Genomic DNA, 12,414 nt, shown 5'->3' on the forward strand with positions numbered 1-12,414 from the left:
ACACAGCTGGGGCATTGCTGAGTCCAAAAGGCATCACCTGATATTCAAAGTGTCCTACCGGAGTATTGAACGCCGTCTTCCATTCGTCTCCCTCCTTGATTCGGATTAGATTGTATGCCCCTTTCAGGTCAATTTTGGAAAACCAGGTTGCCCCCAGGACCTGGTTAAATAAATCCGGAATCAATGGGAGGGAGTATCTATTCTGGACAGTGATTTTATTTAATCTCCGGTAATCGATACATGGCCTAAGACCACCATCTTTTTTCTTAACGAAGAAAAACCCCGCCCCCATAGGAGAGACAGAAGGTCTAATATGCCCTTTACCAAGGCTCTCCTTAATATAATCTTCCATGGCCTTGCGTTCGGGCATAGAAAGATTATAAATTTGTCCTTTAGGAAACTTGGCCCCCTCTACTAGCTCTATGGTACAATCATAAGGTCTATGGGGGGGGTAGAACCTCCGGGGTTGGTGATGAGAATACATCAGAATATTCTCTAACAACAGAGGGTAAAGTATCAGACTTTACTGAGACCCCAGCCTGTACCACGGACAGGCACGAGTCACACTTAGGCCCCCATCTCACCAACTCCCCATTGGACCAATCTATAGTGGGGTTATGTAGTCGGAGCCAAGGCAACCCTAGTACCACCTCAGGACTAGAAGCGAACATCTCTCTGAGTGGCACACACCCACAATTAGAGAAATCTCCGAGGTACATAAGCTCACCGTACCACCAATAAGAGGAGTAGCATCAATAGCCATGACATGGATAGGAGTTGGTAAGGCAAACATAGGAATACCCAATCTAACAGCATACTCAGAGTCAATAAAGCTAGCCGCTGAGCCAGAATCAATAAAGGCCTTACCTGGCCATTTATCTACTCCCAGAGAAATCGTAATGGGTACCGAAAGCTTACATTTAGAAAATTCAGGGTGTACCTGGTCTTTAGGTTGCCTTGCCTTAGGAGACTTGACAGAGAGGACCTTCTTAGGACACTGGTTGATCCAATGGTCAGAATCTCCACAGTAAAAGCATTCTCCACGTCTGCGGCGAAGATTCCCTCGGGTCATGCCAACCTGCATGGGTTCCTTGGTGGAGACCTCAGCATTGTCTCTGGGATAGGCCTCTGGCTGGACCACCATCTGGGAAGAGAACTGTTGTTCCTGTCGTCTCTCTCTAACCCGTCGGTCAAGTCGGACAACAAGGGTCATCATCTCCTCTAAGGTCTCTGGAAGTTGATAACTGACCAGAAGATCCTTTAATTTATCAGACAGACCTGACCTGAACTGACTCTTCAGGGCTGGTTCGTTCCATCCTGAGGGGACACACCACCTTCTGAATTAGGTGCAATAATCCTCCGCTGGTAAATTGCCCTGAACCAGTGCCTTTAGAGCCGTCTCGGCTACTAGAGCCCTGTCTGGTTCATCATAGAGGGTACCTAGGGCCTGAAAGAACCCCTCCACAGAATATAAACAACTGGCGCCAGCAGGTAAAGAGAATGCCCAGTCCTGGGGATCACCCTGTAATCGGGAAATGATAATGCCCACGCGTTGACTCTCGGGGCCAGAGGACACGGGGCGCAAACGGAAGTAAAGTTTGCAACTCTCCTTAAAAGAGAGAAACTTCTTCCGGTCTCCAGAAAAGGTTTCTGGGAGCTTAATCTGGGGCTCAAAATGCGGACTGGAGGCCTGAGGAGTGGAAGAGCCTTGCCCTAACTCAAAAGAGCTGAGTTTTTCCCCTAACTCCTGCACCATTTGCGTCAGATTAGAGACATAGTCAGTCAGGGTCACCAGAGGATTCATAATACAGTGGTTATTGGGCCTGTTAATCTGTAACGGTCGCGTACACACACACACAGGGGGGAGGGAAGTGACCACTGCGTTCCACCCTTACCCCTGGCCCTGCCTACTTGCCTCGCGAGTCCTAATGACAGGGGACAACTGGACGGCAATCCCTAACTTGGAGTAAGTGCAGGGATGACAGACAGACAAACAACAGGACGTGAACGGACCGAGTCAATACCAGGAAAGCTGCAAAGTACAAATGGAGCAAGCAGAGAATTGTCAGGAGAAGCCGGGGTCATAAATACCAGGAGAGCAGAGAAGTACAAGAGGAGTCCTAAGAGAGTAGTCAGGTGGGAGCCGAGGTCACAATACCAGGATGGATGCGCAGTACAGGAGGATCAGGCAAAAGGATGGTCAAGGAACAGGATCAGGTAAGTATTCAGCAGTCCAACAAATAGCCAGGAACCTAGAAATTAACAGGCAACCTGTAGCCAGCAGGCTGCCTGTATTTATAGTGGGGAGTGAGGGTCATGTGACGTGGCCAGCGTCACATGACCGACAGACCAACCAGTCGAGCACCGAGTGATCAGCTCGGCGCTCAAGGCAGACTTAGGAGCAAGGAGCCATCCAGCTAGTAAAGCTGCCCTGGGAATGAGGTCAAACACAGATCCTCATTCCCAAAGCTAAGCAACAGGTCTGCGGGCGATGGGGGACCGAGTGCACCTTCGGAACCCCGTGACAGATTGTTTGGGGCATCTGGAAAAAGGCTTGTCCGGAGAAGAAAAGGTGAGCGCTACCATCAGTCCTGTGTCATGCCAACAGTAAAGCATCCTGAGACCATTCATGTGTGGGGTTGCTTCTCATCCAAGGGAGTGGGCTCACTCACAATTTTGCCCAATGGGCAGAATGGTACCAAAACACCCTCCAACAGCAACTTCTTCCAACAATCCAACAACAGTTTGGTGAAGAACAATGCATTTTCCAGCACGATGGAGCACCATGCCATAAGGCAAAAGTGATAACTAAGTGGCTCGGGGACCAAACCGTTGACATTTTGCGTCCATGGCCTGGAAACTCCCCAGATCTTAATCCCATTGAGAACTTGTGGTCAATCCTCAAGAGGCGGGTGGACAAACAAAAACCCACTAATTCTGACAAACTCCAAGAAGTGATTATGAAAGAATGGGTTGCTATCAGTCAGGAATTGGCCCAGAAGTTGATTCAGAGCATGCCCAGTCGAATTGCAGAGGTCCTGAAAAAGAAGGGCCAACACTGCAAATACTGACTCTTTGCATAAATCTAATGTAATTGTCGATAAAAGCCTTTGAAACGTATCAAGTGCGTGTAATTATATTTCACTACATCACAGAAACAACTGAAACAAAGATCTAAAAGCAGTTTAGCAGCAAACTTTGTGAAAACTAATATTTGTGTCATTCTCAAAACTTTTGGCCACGACTGTACATTTCCACTTATGAAGAAGAAAATGATAATTGCAGTGAAGACGCCAGACTTTTCTTTTTCATTTTACATCTTTATTGCTGATAAAAAAGACGCAGAAAGCTGTCCAGAATCCATGGGTTATGTTCTATATGATGAAGGATCTGGCTTCTGAATGTACGTTTTCTGTTCTTTTAGTACAAATTCTATGGTGAACCTGTGGTAAAGGCCTGCGTTGAGAATGGAGCGCACTTTGTTGATATCAGTGGAGAACCCCAGGTAAGATTTACCAGTCTCTTCATACACTCCTATGGGCTTGTGTGCTTTATCTTATAATTATTCAGCTTTCTATAGTATTCTTTATATTTTGCGTTTAACAAAAAATTCACCTTTTACTTTATATACCTGTTACATGTTCCACCCAAAAAATATATATAAAACCTTCGGGTAGACTAATGTCCCTTAAAATGGGGTCAAATTTACAGCAAATGCATGTTTTTGCTGCAGCTTTTATGCAGTTGCAGTTTTTGTCAGCGAGACATGTGGAATAAATGTTAAAACGACAACAGCACTAAAAAGTTAGGGATATTTGGCTTGTGGGTGAAATTTCAGAATGAACCTAAATGCACTCTAACCTTTTAATGTGACCGTCTCTAAACTTTTGAATGCAGATGTCCAACTGTTCAATGTTTCAGTATTTTTGCACAACTTGCTGTTCTCTAACAAGGAGCTTGATGGCAAAACTCACAACAGGTGTTTGATCCATGAATCGCCCAATAAATTTTGTGGTTCAATTAGAATTGGTATTAAAACAGTCGTCCTCATCATGCTGTTCACATTTTGACATCATGAGACCACGATGACACATAATAGTCAACAGTGCCTCGCTATTATGAGGCTTTAAGCAGGATATTGTCAGACGGAAGTGGCCACTGAGCTTAAAGTGTCACAGAGTGTCATCAGCTGGTTGCAACAGAGATACAGAGAGACTGGAAGAGTCACAGAAAGGCATAGAAGTGGACGTCCTTTGGCCACATCCCACACTGATGACTGCTTCATTGTGAACAATGTCCTACGGAACCAGATGATGAATGCCGCACAACTCCAGACTAGGGCTGAAACGATTACTCGATTGAATCGAGTAATGTGACACCAAAAAATCACAGATGCAAATTTTTTGCATCGAGGATTCGCTTGTGTCATGTGACCATGGAGTGTGAGTGAAGCCCTTGCTGTTACTCTCGCTCCGTGGTCCCCCACTGGCCCGCACCGGGCTGCACTAGAAGTTAACGTGCACACTATGACCTGACGCTGTGTGACGTCAGGTCCCAGTGCAGAGCGTGAAGAAGAATAGGATGGAAGATTTCTGGAGTGTCGGCAGTGCCCCTACAGGAAAGGTAAGTATTTTATTTCACTGGCACTGGGGACATGGCTAGGAGGGGGATATGGTGGCACTGGGGGGGGGGCAACCTGGGGGGCAGCTGATGGCACTAGAGGGGGCAGCTGATGGCACTGGGGAGGGAGCCTGATGGCACGGGGGGGCTGATAAGTTTTTGTAAAGGAAAACGTTCTTTTAATTAGTTTTATTGTTATTAGAGTACTTAATTAATCGTTGGATTACAAAAATAGTCTATAGCTGCAGCCCTACTCTAGACACATTTAAGGGAGGTGAAAGGCACCTAAGTGTCACGTCAGACCATGCGAAACAGTTTACATCTGCGTGGTCTGCGTGCTAGGCAACCTGCCAGGGTACCTGACCACGGAACCAACAAAAGAAAAATGACCAATAACCCCATCGAAGAATGAGAAAACACTCATATAAAATATATGTAGTTTATTAGTGAAAAATAATAAATATACAATAACACGAAGGCATAAGGTAAAGGGGGATGGGACGCCCCGTGTAGCGGGACTGCGAACCCCCACCTTCACATATACCAGACTAACAAGGAAAAGATGTAATAAAACACTAGGTGTAGAACCGCATATTAGTGGGGGAACTGTAAATTCACCCAGATTGACATACTGTATAAGCATATGTATTGCACACATGTAAAAGATCAATAAGGTCACACAGAGTTGCCCACCACTGGTAACAATTGTGGCCATCCCGTATAATGCAGGCAGCCAGATCACATAATGACTAAAGTACAGGTGAAGCAAGAGTGGTATGTGTAAGCAATGACAATAAGGTAACACACTAGACATGTATAAAGCAAAACATAAGTTACCCATGATATGCGGAAGCACTAGGTGTCTGACCGGACCTGCACCTCGACGCGTGTTTCGCCAAGAAACCTTGGTACCTGACCACACCACCAGGCAGAGGCATCATTATCTTGCACGGACATCTACTCTGGACGAGGGAACAGTGGGCCTCAGTGCTGTTCACTGATGAAAGTCAATTCACGCTGAGCAGAAATGATGGCTGCCAACGATGTTGGAGATGTCACGGAGAGAGCTACAGTTGTGTTCAAAATTATTCAACCCCCTATGCTGTAAAGGGTTTTACATTTGTAATTGTGTTCAGAATGAAATCTTACAAGGACTTTTTAAAGAACCAAATGCAACTAAAATGACATCAATTGTTTTTGTAATACAGTATTAAATGTTTTTTTTGTGATTTCTTCATTGACACAATTATTCAACCCCTTAAAGACTACCACTCTTAAGAACAGAGGTTCATTCAAGTGTTTTCGATCAGGTATTGAAAACACCTGTGGATGTCAAGGAGCAGCAATCAAGCATAATAAGCACCAATTAGGCAGATTTAAAAGGATTGTGATACTCAGCTCCTTCTAGACATTTACAGTAATGACCGGCGTCACGCACAGGGAGGGAAAAGGGAAAGCCCTGCCCAAAGGAGAGGGAAAGGTGGTGACCCCTGACTCACCTTGCGGCTGGCACCTGACTGCCCTGACGTCCCTAGACGGGTTCCTCACCCGTGCGGCGATCACGTGCCTAAACCCTGGCTTTCCCTACAATGAGCCCTAGATAGTGAACGGGCCGGTGGGATCGCTAGTCCGCACCACTGACACTAAGAGGGAAACACCAGGGAGAGGACAGACAATACAGACAAACACATACACCCAGGTGGGCGACCACAGCAGTCCACAAAGGTCCAACAGGGATCCGGAGGGTAGCGTTCTGGACCAACAACCAGAGAACGCAGCAACACAGCTCCAGAGGGTCAGAATAGATGTCCAGGCAGGAAGCTCTATATCTGGCAACCAGAGAAGTGTGAGAGGGGAATATAAGGAGGTTGGGAGTGCTGGACAAGGAACAGCTGAGGAAAAAGAGCTACGGATCCCTGAGTGAGCCAAAAGGGTTGCAAAGCAAACCCAGAAAGCTACCATAAGGAAACAGCCCTATCTTACATAGAGCACGCAGCCAACCGCTGCGACTTCCTGACCCCGGGTATAACGGAGTCAGGCGTGGTTCTTGACACCCTCGTGACATTTACTGGTGTGTTTACAAACATGGTGAAGTCAAGAGAATGGTCCAGGAAGACAAGAGAAGAGGTGATTTCTCTTCCCAGGAAGGGCAATGGCTATAAGAAGATTGCAAAGATGTTAAACATACCAAGAGACACCATAGGAAGCATCATTCGCAAATTCAAGGCAAAGGGCACTGTTGAAACGCTACCTGGTCGTGGCAGAAAGAAGATGCTGACTTCGACTGCTGTGCGCTACCTGAAGCGCAAAGTGGAGAAAAGTCCCCGTGTGACTGCTGAGGAACTGAAAAAAGATTTGTCAGATGTGGGTACTGAAGTTTCAGCTCAGACAATAAGGCGCACACTGCGTAATAAAGGCCTCCATGCCAGAACTCCCAGGCGCACCCCCTTGCTGTCTCCAAAGAATAAGAAGAGTCGACTGCAGTATGCCAAAAGTCATGTGGACAAACCACAAAAGTTTTGGGATAGTGTTCTGTGGACTGATAAAACAAAATTAGAACTGTTTGGGCCCATGGATCAACGCTATGTTTAGAGGAGGAAGAACAAGGACTATGAAGAAAAGAACACCTTGCCTACTGTGAAGCATGGTGGGGGGTCAATCATGCTTTGGGGCTGTTTTGCTTCTACAGGTACAGGGAAGCTTCAGCGTGTGCAAGGTACCATGAATTCTCTTCAGTACCAGGAGATATTGGATGAAAATGTGATGCAGTCCGTCACAAACCTGAGGCTTGGGAGACGTTGGACCTTTCAACAGGACAATGATCCCAAGCATACCTCCAAGTCCACTAGAGCATGGTTGCAGATTAAAGGCTGGAACATTTTGAAGTGGCCATCGCAGTCACCAGACTTAAATCCAATTGAGTACCTCTGGTGGGACTTAAAGAAAGCAGTTGCAGCGCGCAAGCCTAAGAATGTGACTGAACTGGAGGCTTTTGCCCATGAAGAATGGGCGAAGATACCCGTAGATCGCTGCAAGACACTTGTGTCAAGCTATGCTTCATGTTTAAAAGCTGTTATAACTGGAAAAGGATGTTGTACTAAGTACTAAGATTGAATGTCACTTGGGGGTTGAATAAAACTGATAATGATGTGAGCACAGAAAAGACATTTGTGGTTATTTCATTATAAATGTTATGTTATATTTGTCTGACTTACAAGTGCCTCTTTGATTTAATTGTAAACAAGATGACTGAAATGATCAAAATCAATGTCAAACTGGCCAAAACACTGAATTTCAGTGGGGGTTGAATAATTTTGAACACAACTGTATGCATTAGCCTTTGGTGGTGGTAGTGTTACAGTGTGGGCAGGTGTGTCTAGTCAATACAGAACTGTCCTACACTTTGTGAATGGTACAGTGACAAGCCCATACTACTTGATCATTAATCCAGTAATTGTGCCTCTGCATGAACAGCACAGGCCTAATTTCATCTTCATGGACAACAATGTGCCAGCTCATCGAGGTTGCATCATTAGGGAATGGCTGCTGGAGACTGGGTACCTCAAATGGAGTGGCCTGCACTTTCTCCAGACCTGAATCCCATTGAAAACCTATGGGATCAGCTGAGTGTAGAGGCTTGTAACTCTGTACCCCAGAACCTCAATGACCTGAGGACTGCCCTCCAAGAAGAGTGGGATGCTATGCCTCAGCAGACAATAAGTCGACTTGTGAACAACATGATACATCGTTGTCAAGCTGTAATTGATGCTCAAGGCCACATGACAAGTTATTGAGACATTGACATTTTTTGTGGGGGTGATATAATATCACTGTAGCGTGAACTTTTTTCTTCTTTTTAAACTCTTTTTATTGGTTTTTAAGTTACAGCAGAATAACAACCTGTATACAATACAGTAACAGATCTGGATATTATCTTGGGGGATTTGAGATGGTGTGAAGGTCACATTTAAATCAGTTTCCCATGCTTTAAGAAAGCAAAGACCATCTGCGGAGTTAGTGGGAGAGTTAGGCCTCCTGCACACGAACGTGTGCGCCATGTGGCCATGCTGCGGGACAGCACGAACACCGACCGCGGGGCAGCCGCAGCAGATCGCGGACCCATTCACTTTAATGGGTCTGCGATCCGCCTGTTCCGCAAAAAGATAGGACGTTTTCTATCTTTTTGCGGAACGGAAGTACGGGAGTGCTTCCGTGGGTTTCCGTTCCGTGCTTCTGTTCCGCACCATTGCGCATGTCCGGAATTTGCGGACCCATTGAAATGAATGGGTCCGCATCCGTGATGCGGAATGCCCACAGAACGGCACCCATGTATTGCGGATCTGCAAATGCGGTCCACAATACGGCAACAGGCAGCACACGCAGTTCGTGTGCAGGAGGCCTTAATCATATGTGTATATACAAGTGATATAACCTTCCTACGTTCTCATTGTTGTGATATTAGCATTTCAAGCCACGTTAGAGGTCTTTCATAATTAGGGGTAATTATGATTCCTCGTAAGAGATGCAGAATTCTATGGGACATTACAATAGACAAAGAAGGTACCTCAAGTCTAGCACAAATTTTTTACGTTTTCCATAAATTTCACCTGAAAGCCAAATATCCCTAACTTTTTGTGAGTAGGTTATTTATAATAAATTAACATTTAAGTATTTTCATTTTTTTTATTCCCGGAGAACCCCTTTAATCTTTCCCGGTGAGCCCTGTATCCTATTATATTATGGATGCCTGCACCACTAGGGGGAGCTCTGCACATATGAATTTATGCAGTTAGTGGAGATTCTAATAAGAGCCGTATAAATCTTTCCATTGAGCTCCCCCTATTGGTGGCTGCAGGAAATTAATTTGACTGTTGGAAAGCAGTAAAAGCTGCTCAGTAGCCGGTCCCTTTCCCCACAGATCCCATAGTAAGTCCCGTGGTCTGCCTCCATAGAAGGTACACAACTGTACAACAGGGGGAGGTCTTTTAGTATATTTAATACAGAGGCATCCTGAAACAAACCTATGACAGTAGTCTATTTCGGAATATACGTAAGGTGTATTTCTCAACCTATATGTGCGATGTACATGGCAAGTGCAGTATTAACACAGCATTATTCTGACCGTGGCATTCTGCTTGTAGAAGTATTGTATTGTAGTGTGATTTTCCTGTTTAATAATCCTGTCCTGTCTTCTCCACAGTTTCTTGAGTCAATGTACATGAAGTATGACAGGCAGGCAGCAGACAATGGGGTGTATGTTGTTGGAAGCAGTGGATTTGACTCCATTTCTGCTGATCTAGGGGTTTTATTCACCAGGAACAGCATGCAAGGTACTAATAATGTGTTACTGTAACAGAACTATGCCGCATGTCTGGACTGTTAATAGGACCGAACGCGGTCAGCGGTGTATACTAAAGAATCTATGGAACTGTTTTGGGCAGGAAATTGTGCTTGCGGTCGGTCATAAAGGACTTCACTTAACTTTTGATCCGCTGGAGGGATTTGTGTGATTTTTGGGAGTGTTTATGTTTGATGTATGCAGAGTTTAAATATGTAATTTTTATGGACATGGAATGTATGGTTTTAAAGTTACAGAGTATGTTAAAAACTGCATTTTTACTGTCTGTGATAGTTATGTTAATCCATAATTATATCACAGACAGAAGAGAGGATTTTGTGTATTCGGGTGGTGATTCCTCTCCTATTGTTCCCACATGTGTATTTGTGGTTTCCCTTTGTCCTGGGAGATAATTGAATTGCTCTTCGGGTGTCTCCAGGGCAGAGAGGAGGAAACCATGATGCATTGTGGGGACCTGCATAAATACGGGCGGGTAGCCCTCAATAAAGTGTTCTTGTTTTTTCTAACCCTTCAAAACGCAGCCTTGTCTCGTTCTTGAGCCCTCTCAATATGGGATCGTTACGCTGCTCTTTTTACTGCTGAACCCGACTCTACCTCTGGACCGCGTGGATGGGGTTATACCAGCTGACCTCGTACCCAGCAGCTTGCCAGGAAAAGGACGTCCCCAACGGCTGATACCCTCTCACTATCTGGGTAGCCGTTACATTGGTGGCAAGCGGTGGGATTGGTCCTTTTATCCAACGAGCAAGTGCTGAATGGAGTCTCAATACGCCCGGCTGAAAAGACCCACACTAAAGGATTTATTGGAGAGTCGTGGTAGGAGTGCCAGTAACAAACCACGGAGGGAGCTGATCGCTGACCTGCTGGAGCTGGACGGAATGGATAGATCCATGAAAGGAACGGAGCCCCTTGCACCTGCCAGCGAGGACGATGTAATTACTGGTATCGTACAGCGGAGGTTATCCTTGTATCCAGAAAAGTCAGTGGAACTACTAAACCAACTGTTTCGGGAAGCAAGGGAAGAGATATGAACTAAGAGGGGACAAGAACTGGAACTGGTAAGAGCTAGGCAGCTGTCACGGCTGTATGTGAGCAACAATAGTATACACAGTAAAGAGCTACTGACCGGACCCAAACTAGGGAGGATAAAGGGTTACCCCTGTCCGACCCTCAAAGCTCTCCCTATGCTGCTAAAGCACATGCCCGGATCCAAATGGCGGAACGAGGCATGCCCACGTGCCTAAGACTGATGACCACTGTAACCCCTACAATAGTGGAAGGGGCACGGCCACCGGTGCCCTACTCAGTATATGGAGGGAACCGTGGCCACCTCAGATCCAGTCAGAAAATAAACAGGAACACAACAATGTCTGTACACTTAGCTGAAGGTGTTGCAGCCGCAGAGAAGACGGATCCAAGGACAGCTGGCAATATCCGGAGTGCTTGCTGCAGCAGAACACAGGTCCAGTGAACTGATAGCTACAAGTGAAGATACTAAAGCAAGAGCTACAACTGAAATGAGAACGATAATCCACGCCCTACAATAGGAGGAGGGGTGATATAAAGAGAGGGAAATCAAACGCATGAGGAACAGCTGGGAGGAAGGAAACCAAAAGTAAACAGAGCAGTGAGAACTCCTCCCAGCTCTAGTAGTGACATCATCACAGGGGTGGAGAAACAGAGCTGTGAGAACGTCCCAAAGCTCTGGTAGTGACAGTACCCCCCCCCCCCTCTACGGGTGGACTCCGGACAACCCGGACCCACCTTCTCAGGATGAGCCCTATGAAATGCCCTGATGAGGCGAGTGGCTTTAATGTCCGACACCGGAACCCACATCCTCTCCTCAGGACCATAACCCTTCCAATGAACGAGGTACTGAAGAGAACCGCGGACAATGCGAGAGTCCACAATTCTGGAAACCTCAAACTCCAGATTGCCATTAACCAAAATCGGAGGAGGAGGCAAAGAGGAGGGAACCGTGGGCTGGACATATGGTTTTAAGAGAGATCTGTGAAATACATTATGTATCTTCCAAACCCGTGAAAGATCAAGACGGAAGGCAACAGGATTGATGACTGAAAAGATTTTATAAGGTCCAATAAACTTGGGACCCAATTTCCAGGAGGGAACCTTCAGTTTAATGTTTCTTGTAGACAACCACACCAGATCACCCACATTCAGGTCCGGACCAGGCACACGTCTCTTATCAGCCACACGCCTATACCTCTCACTCATGTTTTTAAGATTACTCTGAATCTTTTGCCAAATGGTAGACAAAGACGAGGAAAATCTCTCCTCCTCAGGTAAACCAGAAAGAGCCCCTCCCGAGAATGTCCCAAACTGCGGATGGAACCCATATGCACCAAAGAATGGTGACTTATCAGAAGATTCCTGACGACGGTTGTTCAGAGCAAACTCAGCAAGAGGGAGAAATG

Source organism: Bufo bufo, chromosome 4, assembly GCF_905171765.1.
Source record: "Bufo bufo chromosome 4, aBufBuf1.1, whole genome shotgun sequence".
Lineage (NCBI taxonomy): Eukaryota > Metazoa > Chordata > Amphibia > Anura > Bufonidae > Bufo > Bufo bufo.